Genomic DNA, 22518 nt, shown 5'->3' on the forward strand with positions numbered 1-22518 from the left:
GTTAACCATTCATTTGTTTTCTAAGTCTGTGAGTTTCTTTTTCTGTGGAAATATGTTCATTGGTAGCAATCTTAGGATAACATGTATAAATGATATCATAGGATATTTGTCATTCCCTTTTGACTTACTTAACCTAATATGATTATTTCTAGTCTCATCTGTAGTCCTGAAAACGGCATTGTTCATTTATTTTTTCTGAGGCTAATATTCCATTCGGTACGTCCACCACTTCTTCTTTGTCCATTTATCTATTGATGGACATTTTGTTTGCTTGAATGTCTTGGCTATTGTAAATATTGCTACAGTGCATGTTTGCCTGTCTGTGTCTTTCCGATTCTGGTCTTCTTAGGTGATAGGCCCATTAGGGGATCGGCCGCATTGTATGGTAGCTCAATTTCTTTACCTTTTAAACGCAGCTCCATTCTGTTCTCGTGATTAGCTGTTACCAGTTTACGTCCAACCAACAGCATAGTGGGTATGCATTTCTCCACCAACCCATCAGCATTCATTGTTTGTAGACTGTTTACGGATGGCATTTTGAATATTGGGTGGTGAAATCTTTTTGTATTTTGGATTTGCATCCAACCAATAATTCCTGATATTGAGCTTTTATCCATGTTCTTCTTTTTTTAAAATAACAGTGTGAGTAACACTTACCTCTTGAAACCGTTTTCTTGAAAAATTTTCCGTGTTGTGAACTTTTTTGGCCATTACCTACCCCAGGACATTTTTTGAGGACACGTGTCATTTACAGCCCTACAATTACTGTGCATCTCAAGTGACCGTTAGCCCAGTGTTTAAAGCTGCTCTTGTGGGAACAGGAAACAAGGCGGCAGCATTTCTCCATCCCCAAATCTGGTTACTAGGGCAGCTGAGCCTTCCTGAAAGTCGTGTTCCTAGGTTGTAAATGAGAATAGAATGGGCCAGAGACAACCCCAGTAACTTTATGTCTCATTAATTGCTGTTCGTGGTTTTAATTTTTTAAATTGGGGTAATGAGTAGAATAGTGTTTGTTGTAGGTGTACACAATCAGGTTCAATTGAACATTATATATATTTATTCATGTACAGATCCTCTTCCCATGTAAATTACTATTATTTTTTTAAATAAATGTATTTTACTTATTTATTTGTTTTTGGCTGAGTTGGATCTTCTTTGCTGCCTGTGGGCTTTCTCTAGTTGCGGTGAGCGGGGGCTACTCTCCGGTGCGGTGCACGGGCTTCTCACCGTAGTGGCTTCTTTTGTTGCGGAACACGGGCTCTAGGCGTGTGGGCTTCAGTAGTTGTGGCACCTGGTCTCAGTGGTTATGGCTCATGGGCTCCAGAGCGTAGGCTCATTAGTTGTGGTGCACGGGCTTAGTTGCTCTGCAGCATGTGGGATCTTCCCGAACCAGGGATCGAACCTGTGTCCCCTGCATTGGCAGGAGGATTCTTAACCACGGTGCCACCAGGCAAGCCCCCGTGTAAATTATTACAGAGCGTTCAGTAGACCTCCCTTGGTATATGGTCGGTCTGTTTGATACATGTGTTTAATATGTATTTGTATACGTATGGTAACCCTAATCTTAATGTATCCATTCCTCCCACTTCTCCCTTAAGATAACCATAGTTTGTTTTCTAAGTCTGTGGGAGTCTTTCTCTGTGGAAATATGTTCATATGTGTCAGTTGTTAGGTAACACCTAGGAGTGATATCACAGGATATTTGTCGTCTGCTTTCCGACTTACCTCATGCTCTGTGATTATCTCTAGGCTCATCTATGGTGCTGCAAAGAGCAGTGTTTCATTCTTTTCCACGGCGAATATTCCATTGTGTACATGGACCACTTCTTCTTTTTACATTCATCTGTGGATGGACATTTTGGTTACTTCCAAGTCTTGGCTATGCTAAATATTGATGCAGTGCAGGCTTGCCAGCCTGTGTCTTTTGGATTCTGGTCTTCTCATGGGTTAGGCCCAGCATTGGGCCTACTAGATCATATGGTAGTTCAATTTTTACCTTTCAACGCACCTCCATTCTGTTCTCACTACTGGCTGTTACCAGATTACATCCCACCAGCAACTTGAGGGTACACAGTTCTATAAAAAACCCTTCAGCGTTTATTGTTTGTAGACTTTTTACAGATGACATTTTGAGTGTTGGGTGGTGATACCTTTTTGTAGTTTGGATTTGCATGCATCTAAAAATTCCCGATATTGAGCTTTTATCTACGTACTTTTTTTTAAAGTAAAACAGAGAAACTTACCTCTTCAAATTGTTTCCTTGAAAAATTTGCCATGTTCTGAATTCCTGTGGCCATTACCTGCACCAGTACGTTTTTTGAGGGCAGGTGTCATTTAGAGCCCTATAGTAATTGTGACTATTACATGACCATTAGCTCTGGGTTTAAAGCTGCTGTTGCAGGAAACGGCCACAAGGGGGCAGCATTTCTATATTCCCAACTCTGGTTACTAAGGGAAAAGAGCCTTCCTGGAAGTCCTGTTTGTAGGTTGTAAAGTAGAGTGGAATGTGCCAGGACAAACACCCCAAAACTATGTCTACTTATTTGCTGTTGGTATTCTTAGTTTAATTTTCATTTTTCTCCGAGCAAATTTAATTGCAATGTTGTGTTTGTTCTAGGTGTACAGAATCTCTTTCATTGATACATATATCTTTTCATGTTTGGATCCTGTTCCATATAGGTTATTACAGAAAGTTGTGTAGACCTCTCTTGGTATTCGGTATGTCTCTGATGATTATATATTTTATAAATATTAGCATATGTCTGTTAAACCCAATACGCTCCGTTATATATTCCTCACACCTTTCCGTCTGGCTAACCACAAGCTTGTTTTCTGAACACGTCAATGTCCTTCTCTGTGGAAATAGGTTCCTTCCTATGAATTTTTAGATAACACCTATACGTGATATCATAGGATATGTGTCTGTCGCTTCCTGACTTACTTCAAGTTGTGTGATTATCTGTAGCCTCATCTATGGTGCTGCGACCGGCATTGTTTCATTCTTTTCTGTGTCTAATGTTGCATTGTGTACATGGACCACTTTTTCGTCCACTCATCTGCTGATGGACATTTTTGTTGCTTCCATGTCTTGGCCATGGTGTATACTGCTGCAATACACGATTTTCCATCCTGTGTCTTTTTGATTCTGGCTTTCACAGGTGACAGGCCCAACAGTGGGCCTTCCGGATCATATGGTAACTCAATTTTCACCTTGAAACGCACTGCCATTCTGTTCCTATTATTGGCTGTTACCAGTTTACATCCCACTTAGACCGAGAGGTTACACTATTCTCCACAACTTCTTCAACATCTATTGTTTGTTGACTTTTTGCTGATGGTCATTCTGACCGGTGAGAGGTGATACCTTTGTGTAGATTGGATTTGCATGCGACTGATAATTCCTGATGTTTTGCGTTTATCAATGTCCTTTTCATTCGTTTAAAGATGGAGCTAAACTTACAACTTCAAATTGCCTTCTTGAAAAATTTGCCGCGTTTGGATTTTTTTGGCCATTCCCTACCCCAGGACAGTTGTTGAGGGCATGAGTCATTTACAGCCCTGCAGTCCTTGTGACTATTAGTGACCATTAGCAGTGGATTTAAAGCTGCTGTTTGAGGAAACGGCCTTAGTGTGGCAGCATTTCTACGTTGCCATCTCTGCTTGCTAGGGAAACAGAACCTTGCTGCAAGTTGTGCTGTTAGGTTGCAGATTAGATTGGAATGTGCCAGGACAAACCCCCATAAGTTTTAGCCTCCTTAATTCTTGTTTGTGTCTTTAAGTTGTACTTTTTCTCAGAGCAAGTTTGATTGAAAATGTCTTTTGTTGTAGGTGTACAGAATCTTGTTCATTTACACATAAACATACATCTATTGATCTTTGGGTCCTTTTCCATGTAGGTTATTACAGAGTGTTGAGTAGACCACTCTTGGTATTCTGTAGGTCTTTGGGGATGATATATTTTATATGTATTAGTATATATTTGTTAACCCCAATATCCTAATATATCCATTCCTCACACCTTTTCTTTGGCTTAACCATCAGTTTGTCTTCTCAATCTGAGATTGCCTTTTTCTATGGAAATATGTTCATTTTTATGAATTTTCAGATAACATAAGTGATAGCATAGGACATTTGTCTTTCGCATTCTGACTTACTTCACATTGTGTGATTATTTCTAGGCTCCTCTGTGGTGCTGCATATGCCATTCTTTTATTTTTTTTCGTGGTTGATATTCCATTCTGTCCATATACCACTTCTTCTTTGTTCATTCATCTGTTTATGGACCCTTTTTTTCCTTCCATGTCTTGGCTATTTCAATATTCCTGCATTGCACATTTGCCTGCCTCTGTCTTTCCGTTTCTGGTGGTCTTAGGTTATAGGCAATGAAGGTGCCCTGCCGCATCATATGGTAGCTCAGTTTTTACCTTTTAAAGCAGCTCCATTCAGTTTTCCTTAGTGCTGTTACCACTTTACATCCCACCAGCAGCTAGAAGGTACACAGTTCTCTAAAACCCCTTCAGCATTCATAGTTTGTAGACTTTTTGCTGATGGTCATTTGACTGGTGTGAGCTGAAACCTTTTTGGAGGTTGGATTTGCATGTGACTAATAATTCCTTATACTGCGCTTTACGCATGTCCATTTTTTTCTTTTGCTTTTTTTTTAAAGAGTGAGTACAACTTCCCTCTTCATATTGACTTCTTGAAAAATTTGTCATGTGTTGAATTTTCTTGCCTATTCCCTACCCCAGGGCATATTTTGAGGGCAGGTGTCATTTACATCCCTGCAATCCTTGTGACTATTAGGGAAGCATTAGCACTGGATTTAAAGCTGCTGTTGTGGGAAACAGCCACAAGGCGGCAGCATTATGACGTTCTCAACTCTTGTTACTAGGGCAACAGAGCCTTCCTGGACGTCATGTTCCTCGCTTATGAATTAGAGTGGAATGTGCTGGGACAAGACCCCGGAAGTTTACGTCTCCTTACTTATGTTTGTTTTTTAAAATTTAATTTCTATTTCTTATCAGAGTAAATTTGATTAGAGTGTTACGATTGGCTGGCTGTACAGAATCTGCTCAATGATTCATACATATGTCTGTTGTTCTTCGGATGCTGTTACCATGTATGTTATTACAGAATGTTGAGTAGACCTCCCTTGGTATATGGTAGGTGTTTTGTCATTATATATTTTCTATATATTGGTGATTATATAATTCATACAGTTCATGTGTTGTATGTTTATATACACTTAACATACATTCGTATATGTTTGTTAGCTCCATAATCCTAATTTGTCCATCCTCCCACCTTTCATTTTGGTTAACCATTCATTTGTTTTCTAAGTCTGTGAGTTTCTTTTTCTGTGGAAATATGTTCATTGGTAGCAATCTTAGGATAACATGTATAAATGATATCATAGGATATTTGTCATTCCCTTTTGACTTACTTAACCTAATATGATTATTTCTAGTCTCATCTGTAGTCCTGAAAACGGCATTGTTCATTTATTTTTTCTGAGGCTAATATTCCATTCGGTACGTCCACCACTTCTTCTTTGTCCATTTATCTATTGATGGACATTTTGTTTGCTTGAATGTCTTGGCTATTGTAAATATTGCTACAGTGCATGTTTGCCTGTCTGTGTCTTTCCGATTCTGGTCTTCTTAGGTGATAGGCCCATTAGGGGATCGGCCGCATTGTATGGTAGCTCAATTTCTTTACCTTTTAAACGCAGCTCCATTCTGTTCTCGTGATTAGCTGTTACCAGTTTACGTCCAACCAACAGCATAGTGGGTATGCATTTCTCCACCAACCCATCAGCATTCATTGTTTGTAGACTGTTTACGGATGGCATTTTGAATATTGGGTGGTGAAATCTTTTTGTATTTTGGATTTGCATCCAACCAATAATTCCTGATATTGAGCTTTTATCCATGTTCTTCTTTTTTTAAAATAACAGTGTGAGTAACACTTACCTCTTGAAACCGTTTTCTTGAAAAATTTTCCGTGTTGTGAACTTTTTTGGCCATTACCTACCCCAGGACATTTTTTGAGGACACGTGTCATTTACAGCCCTACAATTACTGTGCATCTCAAGTGACCGTTAGCCCAGTGTTTAAAGCTGCTCTTGTGGGAACAGGAAACAAGGCGGCAGCATTTCTCCATCCCCAAATCTGGTTACTAGGGCAGCTGAGCCTTCCTGAAAGTCGTGTTCCTAGGTTGTAAATGAGAATAGAATGGGCCAGAGACAACCCCAGTAACTTTATGTCTCATTAATTGCTGTTCGTGGTTTTAATTTTTTAAATTGGGGTAATGAGTAGAATAGTGTTTGTTGTAGGTGTACACAATCAGGTTCAATTGAACATTATATATATTTATTCATGTACAGATCCTCTTCCCATGTAAATTACTATTATTTTTTTAAATAAATGTATTTTACTTATTTATTTGTTTTTGGCTGAGTTGGATCTTCTTTGCTGCCTGTGGGCTTTCTCTAGTTGCGGTGAGCGGGGGCTACTCTCCGGTGCGGTGCACGGGCTTCTCACCGTAGTGGCTTCTTTTGTTGCGGAACACGGGCTCTAGGCGTGTGGGCTTCAGTAGTTGTGGCACCTGGTCTCAGTGGTTATGGCTCATGGGCTCCAGAGCGTAGGCTCATTAGTTGTGGTGCACGGGCTTAGTTGCTCTGCAGCATGTGGGATCTTCCCGAACCAGGGATCGAACCTGTGTCCCCTGCATTGGCAGGAGGATTCTTAACCACGGTGCCACCAGGCAAGCCCCCGTGTAAATTATTACAGAGCGTTCAGTAGACCTCCCTTGGTATATGGTCGGTCTGTTTGATACATGTGTTTAATATGTATTTGTATACGTATGGTAACCCTAATCTTAATGTATCCATTCCTCCCACTTCTCCCTTAAGATAACCATAGTTTGTTTTCTAAGTCTGTGGGAGTCTTTCTCTGTGGAAATATGTTCATATGTGTCAGTTGTTAGGTAACACCTAGGAGTGATATCACAGGATATTTGTCGTCTGCTTTCCGACTTACCTCATGCTCTGTGATTATCTCTAGGCTCATCTATGGTGCTGCAAAGAGCAGTGTTTCATTCTTTTCCACGGCGAATATTCCATTGTGTACATGGACCACTTCTTCTTTTTACATTCATCTGTGGATGGACATTTTGGTTACTTCCAAGTCTTGGCTATGCTAAATATTGATGCAGTGCAGGCTTGCCAGCCTGTGTCTTTTGGATTCTGGTCTTCTCATGGGTTAGGCCCAGCATTGGGCCTACTAGATCATATGGTAGTTCAATTTTTACCTTTCAACGCACCTCCATTCTGTTCTCACTACTGGCTGTTACCAGATTACATCCCACCAGCAACTTGAGGGTACACAGTTCTATAAAAAACCCTTCAGCGTTTATTGTTTGTAGACTTTTTACAGATGACATTTTGAGTGTTGGGTGGTGATACCTTTTTGTAGTTTGGATTTGCATGCATCTAAAAATTCCCGATATTGAGCTTTTATCTACGTACTTTTTTTTAAAGTAAAACAGAGAAACTTACCTCTTCAAATTGTTTCCTTGAAAAATTTGCCATGTTCTGAATTCCTGTGGCCATTACCTGCACCAGTACGTTTTTTGAGGGCAGGTGTCATTTAGAGCCCTATAGTAATTGTGACTATTACATGACCATTAGCTCTGGGTTTAAAGCTGCTGTTGCAGGAAACGGCCACAAGGGGGCAGCATTTCTATATTCCCAACTCTGGTTACTAAGGGAAAAGAGCCTTCCTGGAAGTCCTGTTTGTAGGTTGTAAAGTAGAGTGGAATGTGCCAGGACAAACACCCCAAAACTATGTCTACTTATTTGCTGTTGGTATTCTTAGTTTAATTTTCATTTTTCTCCGAGCAAATTTAATTGCAATGTTGTGTTTGTTCTAGGTGTACAGAATCTCTTTCATTGATACATATATCTTTTCATGTTTGGATCCTGTTCCATATAGGTTATTACAGAAAGTTGTGTAGACCTCTCTTGGTATTCGGTATGTCTCTGATGATTATATATTTTATAAATATTAGCATATGTCTGTTAAACCCAATACGCTCCGTTATATATTCCTCACACCTTTCCGTCTGGCTAACCACAAGCTTGTTTTCTGAACACGTCAATGTCCTTCTCTGTGGAAATAGGTTCCTTCCTATGAATTTTTAGATAACACCTATACGTGATATCATAGGATATGTGTCTGTCGCTTCCTGACTTACTTCAAGTTGTGTGATTATCTGTAGCCTCATCTATGGTGCTGCGACCGGCATTGTTTCATTCTTTTCTGTGTCTAATGTTGCATTGTGTACATGGACCACTTTTTCGTCCACTCATCTGCTGATGGACATTTTTGTTGCTTCCATGTCTTGGCCATGGTGTATACTGCTGCAATACACGATTTTCCATCCTGTGTCTTTTTGATTCTGGCTTTCACAGGTGACAGGCCCAACAGTGGGCCTTCCGGATCATATGGTAACTCAATTTTCACCTTGAAACGCACTGCCATTCTGTTCCTATTATTGGCTGTTACCAGTTTACATCCCACTTAGACCGAGAGGTTACACTATTCTCCACAACTTCTTCAACATCTATTGTTTGTTGACTTTTTGCTGATGGTCATTCTGACCGGTGAGAGGTGATACCTTTGTGTAGATTGGATTTGCATGCGACTGATAATTCCTGATGTTTTGCGTTTATCAATGTCCTTTTCATTCGTTTAAAGATGGAGCTAAACTTACAACTTCAAATTGCCTTCTTGAAAAATTTGCCGCGTTTGGATTTTTTTGGCCATTCCCTACCCCAGGACAGTTGTTGAGGGCATGAGTCATTTACAGCCCTGCAGTCCTTGTGACTATTAGTGACCATTAGCAGTGGATTTAAAGCTGCTGTTTGAGGAAACGGCCTTAGTGTGGCAGCATTTCTACGTTGCCATCTCTGCTTGCTAGGGAAACAGAACCTTGCTGCAAGTTGTGCTGTTAGGTTGCAGATTAGATTGGAATGTGCCAGGACAAACCCCCATAAGTTTTAGCCTCCTTAATTCTTGTTTGTGTCTTTAAGTTGTACTTTTTCTCAGAGCAAGTTTGATTGAAAATGTCTTTTGTTGTAGGTGTACAGAATCTTGTTCATTTACACATAAACATACATCTATTGATCTTTGGGTCCTTTTCCATGTAGGTTATTACAGAGTGTTGAGTAGACCACTCTTGGTATTCTGTAGGTCTTTGGGGATGATATATTTTATATGTATTAGTATATATTTGTTAACCCCAATATCCTAATATATCCATTCCTCACACCTTTTCTTTGGCTTAACCATCAGTTTGTCTTCTCAATCTGAGATTGCCTTTTTCTATGGAAATATGTTCATTTTTATGAATTTTCAGATAACATAAGTGATAGCATAGGACATTTGTCTTTCGCATTCTGACTTACTTCACATTGTGTGATTATTTCTAGGCTCCTCTGTGGTGCTGCATATGCCATTCTTTTATTTTTTTTCGTGGTTGATATTCCATTCTGTCCATATACCACTTCTTCTTTGTTCATTCATCTGTTTATGGACCCTTTTTTTCCTTCCATGTCTTGGCTATTTCAATATTCCTGCATTGCACATTTGCCTGCCTCTGTCTTTCCGTTTCTGGTGGTCTTAGGTTATAGGCAATGAAGGTGCCCTGCCGCATCATATGGTAGCTCAGTTTTTACCTTTTAAAGCAGCTCCATTCAGTTTTCCTTAGTGCTGTTACCACTTTACATCCCACCAGCAGCTAGAAGGTACACAGTTCTCTAAAACCCCTTCAGCATTCATAGTTTGTAGACTTTTTGCTGATGGTCATTTGACTGGTGTGAGCTGAAACCTTTTTGGAGGTTGGATTTGCATGTGACTAATAATTCCTTATACTGCGCTTTACGCATGTCCATTTTTTTCTTTTGCTTTTTTTTTAAAGAGTGAGTACAACTTCCCTCTTCATATTGACTTCTTGAAAAATTTGTCATGTGTTGAATTTTCTTGCCTATTCCCTACCCCAGGGCATATTTTGAGGGCAGGTGTCATTTACATCCCTGCAATCCTTGTGACTATTAGGGAAGCATTAGCACTGGATTTAAAGCTGCTGTTGTGGGAAACAGCCACAAGGCGGCAGCATTATGACGTTCTCAACTCTTGTTACTAGGGCAACAGAGCCTTCCTGGACGTCATGTTCCTCGCTTATGAATTAGAGTGGAATGTGCTGGGACAAGACCCCGGAAGTTTACGTCTCCTTACTTATGTTTGTTTTTTAAAATTTAATTTCTATTTCTTATCAGAGTAAATTTGATTAGAGTGTTACGATTGGCTGGCTGTACAGAATCTGCTCAATGATTCATACATATGTCTGTTGTTCTTCGGATGCTGTTACCATGTATGTTATTACAGAATGTTGAGTAGACCTCCCTTGGTATATGGTAGGTGTTTTGTCATTATATATTTTCTATATATTGGTGATTATATAATTCATACAGTTCATGTGTTGTATGTTTATATACACTTAACATACATTCGTATATGTTTGTTAGCTCCATAATCCTAATTTGTCCATCCTCCCACCTTTCATTTTGGTTAACCATTCATTTGTTTTCTAAGTCTGTGAGTTTCTTTTTCTGTGGAAATATGTTCATTGGTAGCAATCTTAGGATAACATGTATAAATGATATCATAGGATATTTGTCATTCCCTTTTGACTTACTTAACCTAATATGATTATTTCTAGTCTCATCTGTAGTCCTGAAAACGGCATTGTTCATTTATTTTTTCTGAGGCTAATATTCCATTCGGTACGTCCACCACTTCTTCTTTGTCCATTTATCTATTGATGGACATTTTGTTTGCTTGAATGTCTTGGCTATTGTAAATATTACTACAGTGCATGTTTGCCTGTCTGTGTCTTTCCGATTCTGGTCTTCTTAGGTGATAGGCCCATTAGGGGATCGGCCGCATTGTATGGTAGCTCAATTTCTTTACCTTTTAAACGCAGCTCCATTCTGTTCTCGTGATTAGCTGTTACCAGTTTACGTCCAACCAACAGCATAGTGGGTATGCATTTCTCCACCAACCCATCAGCATTCATTGTTTGTAGACTGTTTACGGATGGCATTTTGAATATTGGGTGGTGAAATCTTTTTGTATTTTGGATTTGCATCCAACCAATAATTCCTGATATTGAGCTTTTATCCATGTTCTTCTTTTTTTAAAATAACAGTGTGAGTAACACTTACCTCTTGAAACCGTTTTCTTGAAAAATTTTCCGTGTTGTGAACTTTTTTGGCCATTACCTACCCCAGGACATTTTTTGAGGACACGTGTCATTTACAGCCCTACAATTACTGTGCATCTCAAGTGACCGTTAGCCCAGTGTTTAAAGCTGCTCTTGTGGGAACAGGAAACAAGGCGGCAGCATTTCTCCATCCCCAAATCTGGTTACTAGGGCAGCTGAGCCTTCCTGAAAGTCGTGTTCCTAGGTTGTAAATGAGAATAGAATGGGCCAGAGACAACCCCAGTAACTTTATGTCTCATTAATTGCTGTTCGTGGTTTTAATTTTTTAAATTGGGGTAATGAGTAGAATAGTGTTTGTTGTAGGTGTACACAATCAGGTTCAATTGAACATTATATATATTTATTCATGTACAGATCCTCTTCCCATGTAAATTACTATTATTTTTTTAAATAAATGTATTTTACTTATTTATTTGTTTTTGGCTGAGTTGGATCTTCTTTGCTGCCTGTGGGCTTTCTCTAGTTGCGGTGAGCGGGGGCTACACTCCGGTGCGGTGCACGGGCTTCTCACCGTAGTGGCTTCTTTTGTTGCGGAACACGGACTCTAGGCGTGTGGGCTTCAGTAGTTGTGGCACCTGGTCTCAGTGGTTATGGCTCATGGGCTCCAGAGCGTAGGCTCATTAGTTGTGGTGCACGGGCTTAGTTGCTCTGCAGCATGTGGGATCTTCCCGAACCAGGGATCGAACCTGTGTCCCCTGCATTGGCAGGAGGATTCTTAACCACGGTGCCACCAGGCAAGCCCCCGTGTAAATTATTACAGAGCGTTCAGTAGACCTCCCTTGGTATATGGTCGGTCTGTTTGATACATGTGTTTAATATGTATTTGTATACGTATGGTAACCCTAATCTTAATGTATCCATTCCTCCCACTTCTCCCTTAAGATAACCATAGTTTGTTTTCTAAGTCTGTGGGAGTCTTTCTCTGTGGAAATATGTTCATATGTGTCAGTTGTTAGGTAACACCTAGGAGTGATATCACAGGATATTTGTCGTCTGCTTTCCGACTTACCTCATGCTCTGTGATTATCTCTAGGCTCATCTATGGTGCTGCAAAGAGCAGTGTTTCATTCTTTTCCACGGCGAATATTCCATTGTGTACATGGACCACTTCTTCTTTTTACATTCATCTGTGGATGGACATTTTGGTTACTTCCAAGTCTTGGCTATGCTAAATATTGATGCAGTGCAGGCTTGCCAGCCTGTGTCTTTTGGATTCTGGTCTTCTCATGGGTTAGGCCCAGCATTGGGCCTACTAGATCATATGGTAGTTCAATTTTTACCTTTCAACGCACCTCCATTCTGTTCTCACTACTGGCTGTTACCAGATTACATCCCACCAGCAACTTGAGGGTACACAGTTCTATAAAAAACCCTTCAGCGTTTATTGTTTGTAGACTTTTTACAGATGACATTTTGAGTGTTGGGTGGTGATACCTTTTTGTAGTTTGGATTTGCATGCATCTAAAAATTCCCGATATTGAGCTTTTATCTACGTACTTTTTTTTAAAGTAAAACAGAGAAACTTACCTCTTCAAATTGTTTCCTTGAAAAATTTGCCATGTTCTGAATTCCTGTGGCCATTACCTGCACCAGTACGTTTTTTGAGGGCAGGTGTCATTTAGAGCCCTATAGTAATTGTGACTATTACATGACCATTAGCTCTGGGTTTAAAGCTGCTGTTGCAGGAAACGGCCACAAGGGGGCAGCATTTCTATATTCCCAACTCTGGTTACTAAGGGAAAAGAGCCTTCCTGGAAGTCCTGTTTGTAGGTTGTAAAGTAGAGTGGAATGTGCCAGGACAAACACCCCAAAACTATGTCTACTTATTTGCTGTTGGTATTCTTAGTTTAATTTTCATTTTTCTCCGAGCAAATTTAATTGCAATGTTGTGTTTGTTCTAGGTGTACAGAATCTCTTTCATTGATACATATATCTTTTCATGTTTGGATCCTGTTCCATATAGGTTATTACAGAAAGTTGTGTAGACCTCTCTTGGTATTCGGTATGTCTCTGATGATTATATATTTTATAAATATTAGCATATGTCTGTTAAACCCAATACGCTCCGTTATATATTCCTCACACCTTTCCGTCTGGCTAACCACAAGCTTGTTTTCTGAACACGTCAATGTCCTTCTCTGTGGAAATAGGTTCCTTCCTATGAATTTTTAGATAACACCTATACGTGATATCATAGGATATGTGTCTGTCGCTTCCTGACTTACTTCAAGTTGTGTGATTATCTGTAGCCTCATCTATGGTGCTGCGACCGGCATTGTTTCATTCTTTTCTGTGTCTAATGTTGCATTGTGTACATGGACCACTTTTTCGTCCACTCATCTGCTGATGGACATTTTTGTTGCTTCCATGTCTTGGCCATGGTGTATACTGCTGCAATACACGATTTTCCATCCTGTGTCTTTTTGATTCTGGCTTTCACAGGTGACAGGCCCAACAGTGGGCCTTCCGGATCATATGGTAACTCAATTTTCACCTTGAAACGCACTGCCATTCTGTTCCTATTATTGGCTGTTACCAGTTTACATCCCACTTAGACCGAGAGGTTACACTATTCTCCACAACTTCTTCAACATCTATTGTTTGTTGACTTTTTGCTGATGGTCATTCTGACCGGTGAGAGGTGATACCTTTGTGTAGATTGGATTTGCATGCGACTGATAATTCCTGATGTTTTGCGTTTATCAATGTCCTTTTCATTCGTTTAAAGATGGAGCTAAACTTACAACTTCAAATTGCCTTTTTGAAAAATTTGCCGCGTTTGGATTTTTTTGGCCATTCCCTACCCCAGGACAGTTGTTGAGGGCATGAGTCATTTACAGCCCTGCAGTCCTTGTGACTATTAGTGACCATTAGCAGTGGATTTAAAGCTGCTGTTTGAGGAAACGGCCTTAGTGTGGCAGCATTTCTACGTTGCCATCTCTGCTTGCTAGGGAAACAGAACCTTGCTGCAAGTTGTGCTGTTAGGTTGCAGATTAGATTGGAATGTGCCAGGACAAACCCCCATAAGTTTTAGCCTCCTTAATTCTTGTTTGTGTCTTTAAGTTGTACTTTTTCTCAGAGCAAGTTTGATTGAAAATGTCTTTTGTTGTAGGTGTACAGAATCTTGTTCATTTACACATAAACATACATCTATTGATCTTTGGGTCCTTTTCCATGTAGGTTATTACAGAGTGTTGAGTAGACCACTCTTGGTATTCTGTAGGTCTTTGGGGATGATATATTTTATATGTATTAGTATATATTTGTTAACCCCAATATCCTAATATATCCATTCCTCACACCTTTTCTTTGGCTTAACCATCAGTTTGTCTTCTCAATCTGAGATTGCCTTTTTCTATGGAAATATGTTCATTTTTATGAATTTTCAGATAACATAAGTGATAGCATAGGACATTTGTCTTTCGCATTCTGACTTACTTCACATTGTGTGATTATTTCTAGGCTCCTCTGTGGTGCTGCATATGCCATTCTTTTATTTTTTTTCGTGGTTGATATTCCATTCTGTCCATATACCACTTCTTCTTTGTTCATTCATCTGTTTATGGACCCTTTTTTTCCTTCCATGTCTTGGCTATTTCAATATTCCTGCATTGCACATTTGCCTGCCTCTGTCTTTCCGTTTCTGGTGGTCTTAGGTTATAGGCAATGAAGGTGCCCTGCCGCATCATATGGTAGCTCAGTTTTTACCTTTTAAAGCAGCTCCATTCAGTTTTCCTTAGTGCTGTTACCACTTTACATCCCACCAGCAGCTAGAAGGTACACAGTTCTCTAAAACCCCTTCAGCATTCATAGTTTGTAGACTTTTTGCTGATGGTCATTTGACTGGTGTGAGCTGAAACCTTTTTGGAGGTTGGATTTGCATGTGACTAATAATTCCTTATACTGCGCTTTACGCATGTCCATTTTTTTCTTTTGCTTTTTTTTTAAAGAGTGAGTACAACTTCCCTCTTCATATTGACTTCTTGAAAAATTTGTCATGTGTTGAATTTTCTTGCCTATTCCCTACCCCAGGGCATATTTTGAGGGCAGGTGTCATTTACATCCCTGCAATCCTTGTGACTATTAGGGAAGCATTAGCACTGGATTTAAAGCTGCTGTTGTGGGAAACAGCCACAAGGCGGCAGCATTATGACGTTCTCAACTCTTGTTACTAGGGCAACAGAGCCTTCCTGGACGTCATGTTCCTCGCTTATGAATTAGAGTGGAATGTGCTGGGACAAGACCCCGGAAGTTTACGTCTCCTTCCTTATGTTTGTTTTTTAAAATTTAATTTCTATTTCTTATCAGAGTAAATTTGATTAGAGTGTTACGATTGGCTGGCTGTACAGAATCTGCTCAATGATTCATACATATGTCTGTTGTTCTTCGGATGCTGTTACCATGTATGTTATTACAGAATGTTGAGTAGACCTCCCTTGGTATATGGTAGGTGTTTTGTCATTATATATTTTCTATATATTGGTGATTATATAATTCATACAGTTCATGTGTTGTATGTTTATATACACTTAACATACATTAGTATATGTTTGTTAGCTCCATAATCCTAATTTGTCCATCCTCCCACCTTTCATTTTGGTTAACCATTCATTTGTTTTCTAAGTCTGTGAGTTTCTTTTTCTGTGGAAATATGTTCATTGGTAGCAATCTTAGGATAACATGTATAAATGATATCATAGGATATTTGTCATTCCCTTTTGACTTACTTAACCTAATATGATTATTTCTAGTCTCATCTGTAGTCCTGAAAACGGCATTGTTCATTTATTTTTTCTGAGGCTAATATTCCATTCGGTACGTCCACCACTTCTTCTTTGTCCATTTATCTATTGATGGACATTTTGTTTGCTTGAATGTCTTGGCTATTGTAAATATTGCTACAGTGCATGTTTGCCTGTCTGTGTCTTTCCGATTCTGGTCTTCTTAGGTGATAGGCCCATTAGGGGATCGGCCGCATTGTATGGTAGCTCAATTTCTTTACCTTTTAAACGCAGCTCCATTCTGTTCTCGTGATTAGCTGTTACCAGTTTACGTCCAACCAACAGCATAGTGGGTATGCATTTCTCCACCAACCCATCAGCATTCATTGTTTGTAGACTGTTTACGGATGGCATTTTGAATATTGGGTGGTGAAATCTTTTTGTATTTTGGATTTGCATCCAACCAATAATTCCTGATATTGAGCTTTTATCCATGTTCTTCTTTTTTTAAAATAACAGTGTGAGTAACACTTACCTCTTGAAACCGTTTTCTTGAAAAATTTTCCGTGTTGTGAACTTTTTTGGCCATTACCTACCCCAGGACATTTTTTGAGGACACGTGTCATTTACAGCCCTACAATTACTGTGCATCTCAAGTGACCGTTAGCCCAGTGTTTAAAGCTGCTCTTGTGGGAACAGGAAACAAAGCGGCAGCATTTCTCCATCCCCAAATCTGGTTACTAGGGCAGCTGAGCCTTCCTGAAAGTCGTGTTCCTAGGTTGTAAATGAGAATAGAATGGGCCAGAGACAACCCCAGTAACTTTATGTCTCATTAATTGCTGTTCGTGGTTTTAATTTTTTAAATTGGGGTAATGAGTAGAATAGTGTTTGTTGTAGGTGTACACAATCAGGTTCAATTGAACATTATATATATTTATTCATGTACAGATCCTCTTCCCATGTAAATTACTATTATTTTTTTAAATAAATGTATTTTACTTATTTATTTGTTTTTGGCTGAGTTGGATCTTCTTTGCTGCCTGTGGGCTTTCTCTAGTTGCGGTGAGCGGGGGCTACTCTCCGGTGCGGTGCACGGGCTTCTCACCGTAGTGGCTTCTTTTGTTGCGGAACACGGGCTCTAGGCGTGTGGGCTTCAGTAGTTGTGGCACCTGGTCTCAGTGGTTATGGCTCATGGGCTCCAGAGCGTAGGCTCATTAGTTGTGGTGCACGGGCTTAGTTGCTCTGCAGCATGTGGGATCTTCCCGAACCAGGGATCGAACCTGTGTCCCCTGCATTGGCAGGAGGATTCTTAACCACGGTGCCACCAGGCAAGCCCCCGTGTAAATTATTACAGAGCGTTCAGTAGACCTCCCTTGGTATATGGTCGGTCTGTTTGATACATGTGTTTAATATGTATTTGTATACGTATGGTAACCCTAATCTTAATGTATCCATTCCTCCCACTTCTCCCTTAAGATAACCATAGTTTGTTTTCTAAGTCTGTGGGAGTCTTTCTCTGTGGAAATATGTTCATATGTGTCAGTTGTTAGGTAACACCTAGGAGTGATATCACAGGATATTTGTCGTCTGCTTTCCGACTTACCTCATGCTCTGTGATTATCTCTAGGCTCATCTATGGTGCTGCAAAGAGCAGTGTTTCATTCTTTTCCACGGCGAATATTCCATTGTGTACATGGACCACTTCTTCTTTTTACATTCATCTGTGGATGGACATTTTGGTTACTTCCAAGTCTTGGCTATGCTAAATATTGATGCAGTGCAGGCTTGCCAGCCTGTGTCTTTTGGATTCTGGTCTTCTCATGGGTTAGGCCCAGCATTGGGCCTACTAGATCATATGGTAGTTCAATTTTTACCTTTCAACGCACCTCCATTCTGTTCTCACTACTGGCTGTTACCAGATTACATCCCACCAGCAACTTGAGGGTACACAGTTCTATAAAAAACCCTTCAGCGTTTATTGTTTGTAGACTTTTTACAGATGACATTTTGAGTGTTGGGTGGTGATACCTTTTTGTAGTTTGGATTTGCATGCATCTAAAAATTCCCGATATTGAGCTTTTATCTACGTACTTTTTTTTAAAGTAAAACAGAGAAACTTACCTCTTCAAATTGTTTCCTTGAAAAATTTGCCATGTTCTGAATTCCTGTGGCCATTACCTGCACCAGTACGTTTTTTGAGGGCAGGTGTCATTTAGAGCCCTATAGTAATTGTGACTATTACATGACCATTAGCTCTGGGTTTAAAGCTGCTGTTGCAGGAAACGGCCACAAGGGGGCAGCATTTCTATATTCCCAACTCTGGTTACTAAGGGAAAAGAGCCTTCCTGGAAGTCCTGTTTGTAGGTTGTAAAGTAGAGTGGAATGTGCCAGGACAAACACCCCAAAACTATGTCTACTTATTTGCTGTTGGTATTCTTAGTTTAATTTTCATTTTTCTCCGAGCAAATTTAATTGCAATGTTGTGTTTGTTCTAGGTGTACAGAATCTCTTTCATTGATACATATATCTTTTCATGTTTGGATCCTGTTCCATATAGGTTATTACAGAAAGTTGTGTAGACCTCTCTTGGTATTCGGTATGTCTCTGATGATTATATATTTTATAAATATTAGCATATGTCTGTTAAACCCAATACGCTCCGTTATATATTCCTCACACCTTTCCGTCTGGCTAACCACAAGCTTGTTTTCTGAACACGTCAATGTCCTTCTCTGTGGAAATAGGTTCCTTCCTATGAATTTTTAGATAACACCTATACGTGATATCATAGGATATGTGTCTGTCGCTTCCTGACTTACTTCAAGTTGTGTGATTATCTGTAGCCTCATCTATGGTGCTGCGACCGGCATTGTTTCATTCTTTTCTGTGTCTAATGTTGCATTGTGTACATGGACCACTTTTTCGTCCACTCATCTGCTGATGGACATTTTTGTTGCTTCCATGTCTTGGCCATGGTGTATACTGCTGCAATACACGATTTTCCATCCTGTGTCTTTTTGATTCTGGCTTTCACAGGTGACAGGCCCAACAGTGGGCCTTCCGGATCATATGGTAACTCAATTTTCACCTTGAAACGCACTGCCATTCTGTTCCTATTATTGGCTGTTACCAGTTTACATCCCACTTAGACCGAGAGGTTACACTATTCTCCACAACTTCTTCAACATCTATTGTTTGTTGACTTTTTGCTGATGGTCATTCTGACCGGTGAGAGGTGATACCTTTGTGTAGATTGGATTTGCATGCGACTGATAATTCCTGATGTTTTGCGTTTATCAATGTCCTTTTCATTCGTTTAAAGATGGAGCTAAACTTACAACTTCAAATTGCCTTCTTGAAAAATTTGCCGCGTTTGGATTTTTTTGGCCATTCCCTACCCCAGGACAGTTGTTGAGGGCATGAGTCATTTACAGCCCTGCAGTCCTTGTGACTATTAGTGACCATTAGCAGTGGATTTAAAGCTGCTGTTTGAGGAAACGGCCTTAGTGTGGCAGCATTTCTACGTTGCCATCTCTGCTTGCTAGGGAAACAGAACCTTGCTGCAAGTTGTGCTGTTAGGTTGCAGATTAGATTGGAATGTGCCAGGACAAACCCCCATAAGTTTTAGCCTCCTTAATTCTTGTTTGTGTCTTTAAGTTGTACTTTTTCTCAGAGCAAGTTTGATTGAAAATGTCTTTTGTTGTAGGTGTACAGAATCTTGTTCATTTACACATAAACATACATCTATTGATCTTTGGGTCCTTTTCCATGTAGGTTATTACAGAGTGTTGAGTAGACCACTCTTGGTATTCTGTAGGTCTTTGGGGATGATATATTTTATATGTATTAGTATATATTTGTTAACCCCAATATCCTAATATATCCATTCCTCACACCTTTTCTTTGGCTTAACCATCAGTTTGTCTTCTCAATCTGAGATTGCCTTTTTCTATGGAAATATGTTCATTTTTATGAATTTTCAGATAACATAAGTGATAGCATAGGACATTTGTCTTTCGCATTCTGACTTACTTCACATTGTGTGATTATTTCTAGGCTCCTCTGTGGTGCTGCATATGCCATTCTTTTATTTTTTTTCGTGGTTGATATTCCATTCTGTCCATATACCACTTCTTCTTTGTTCATTCATCTGTTTATGGACCCTTTTTTTCCTTCCATGTCTTGGCTATTTCAATATTCCTGCATTGCACATTTGCCTGCCTCTGTCTTTCCGTTTCTGGTGGTCTTAGGTTATAGGCAATGAAGGTGCCCTGCCGCATCATATGGTAGCTCAGTTTTTACCTTTTAAAGCAGCTCCATTCAGTTTTCCTTAGTGCTGTTACCACTTTACATCCCACCAGCAGCTAGAAGGTACACAGTTCTCTAAAACCCCTTCAGCATTCATAGTTTGTAGACTTTTTGCTGATGGTCATTTGACTGGTGTGAGCTGAAACCTTTTTGGAGGTTGGATTTGCATGTGACTAATAATTCCTTATACTGCGCTTTACGCATGTCCATTTTTTTCTTTTGCTTTTTTTTTAAAGAGTGAGTACAACTTCCCTCTTCATATTGACTTCTTGAAAAATTTGTCATGTGTTGAATTTTCTTGCCTATTCCCTACCCCAGGGCATATTTTGAGGGCAGGTGTCATTTACATCCCTGCAATCCTTGTGACTATTAGGGAAGCATTAGCACTGGATTTAAAGCTGCTGTTGTGGGAAACAGCCACAAGGCGGCAGCATTATGACGTTCTCAACTCTTGTTACTAGGGCAACAGAGCCTTCCTGGACGTCATGTTCCTCGCTTATGAATTAGAGTGGAATGTGCTGGGACAAGACCCCGGAAGTTTACGTCTCCTTACTTATGTTTGTTTTTTAAAATTTAATTTCTATTTCTTATCAGAGTAAATTTGATTAGAGTGTTACGATTGGCTGGCTGTACAGAATCTGCTCAATGATTCATACATATGTCTGTTGTTCTTCGGATGCTGTTACCATGTATGTTATTACAGAATGTTGAGTAGACCTCCCTTGGTATATGGTAGGTGTTTTGTCATTATATATTTTCTATATATTGGTGATTATATAATTCATACAGTTCATGTGTTGTATGTTTATATACACTTAACATACATTCGTATATGTTTGTTAGCTCCATAATCCTAATTTGTCCATCCTCCCACCTTTCATTTTGGTTAACCATTCATTTGTTTTCTAAGTCTGTGAGTTTCTTTTTCTGTGGAAATATGTTCATTGGTAGCAATCTTAGGATAACATGTATAAATGATATCATAGGATATTTGTCATTCCCTTTTGACTTACTTAACCTAATATGATTATTTCTAGTCTCATCTGTAGTCCTGAAAACGGCATTGTTCATTTATTTTTTCTGAGGCTAATATTCCATTCGGTACGTCCACCACTTCTTCTTTGTCCATTTATCTATTGATGGACATTTTGTTTGCTTGAATGTCTTGGCTATTGTACATATTGCTACAGTGCATGTTTGCCTGTCTGTGTCTTTCCGATTCTGGTCTTCTTAGGTGATAGGCCCATTAGGGGATCGGCCGCATTGTATGGTAGCTCAATTTCTTTACCTTTTAAACGCAGCTCCATTCTGTTCTCGTGATTAGCTGTTACCAGTTTACGTCCAACCAACAGCATAGTGGGTATGCATTTCTCCACCAACCCATCAGCATTCATTGTTTGTAGACTGTTTACGGATGGCATTTTGAATATTGGGTGGTGAAATCTTTTTGTATTTTGGATTTGCATCCAACCAATAATTCCTGATATTGAGCTTTTATCCATGTTCTTCTTTTTTTAAAATAACAGTGTGAGTAACACTTACCTCTTGAAACCGTTTTCTTGAAAAATTTTCCGTGTTGTGAACTTTTTTGGCCATTACCTACCCCAGGACATTTTTTGAGGACACGTGTCATTTACAGCCCTACAATTACTGTGCATCTCAAGTGACCGTTAGCCCAGTGTTTAAAGCTGCTCTTGTGGGAACAGGAAACAAGGCGGCAGCATTTCTCCATCCCCAAATCTGGTTACTAGGGCAGCTGAGCCTTCCTGAAAGTCGTGTTCCTAGGTTGTAAATGAGAATGGAATGGGCCAGAGACAACCCCAGTAACTTTATGTCTCATTAATTGCTGTTCGTGGTTTTAATTTTTTAAATTGGGGTAATGAGTAGAATAGTGTTTGTTGTAGGTGTACACAATCAGGTTCAATTGAACATTATATATATTTATTCATGTACAGATCCTCTTCCCATGTAAATTACTATTATTTTTTTAAATAAATGTATTTTACTTATTTATTTGTTTTTGGCTGAGTTGGATCTTCTTTGCTGCCTGTGGGCTTTCTCTAGTTGCGGTGAGCGGGGGCTACTCTCCGGTGCGGTGCACGGGCTTCTCACCGTAGTGGCTTCTTTTGTTGCGGAACACGGG

The sequence above is a fragment of the Balaenoptera ricei genome, chromosome 1, assembly GCF_028023285.1.
Source record: "Balaenoptera ricei isolate mBalRic1 chromosome 1, mBalRic1.hap2, whole genome shotgun sequence".
NCBI classification, from domain to species: Eukaryota; Metazoa; Chordata; class Mammalia; order Artiodactyla; family Balaenopteridae; genus Balaenoptera; species Balaenoptera ricei.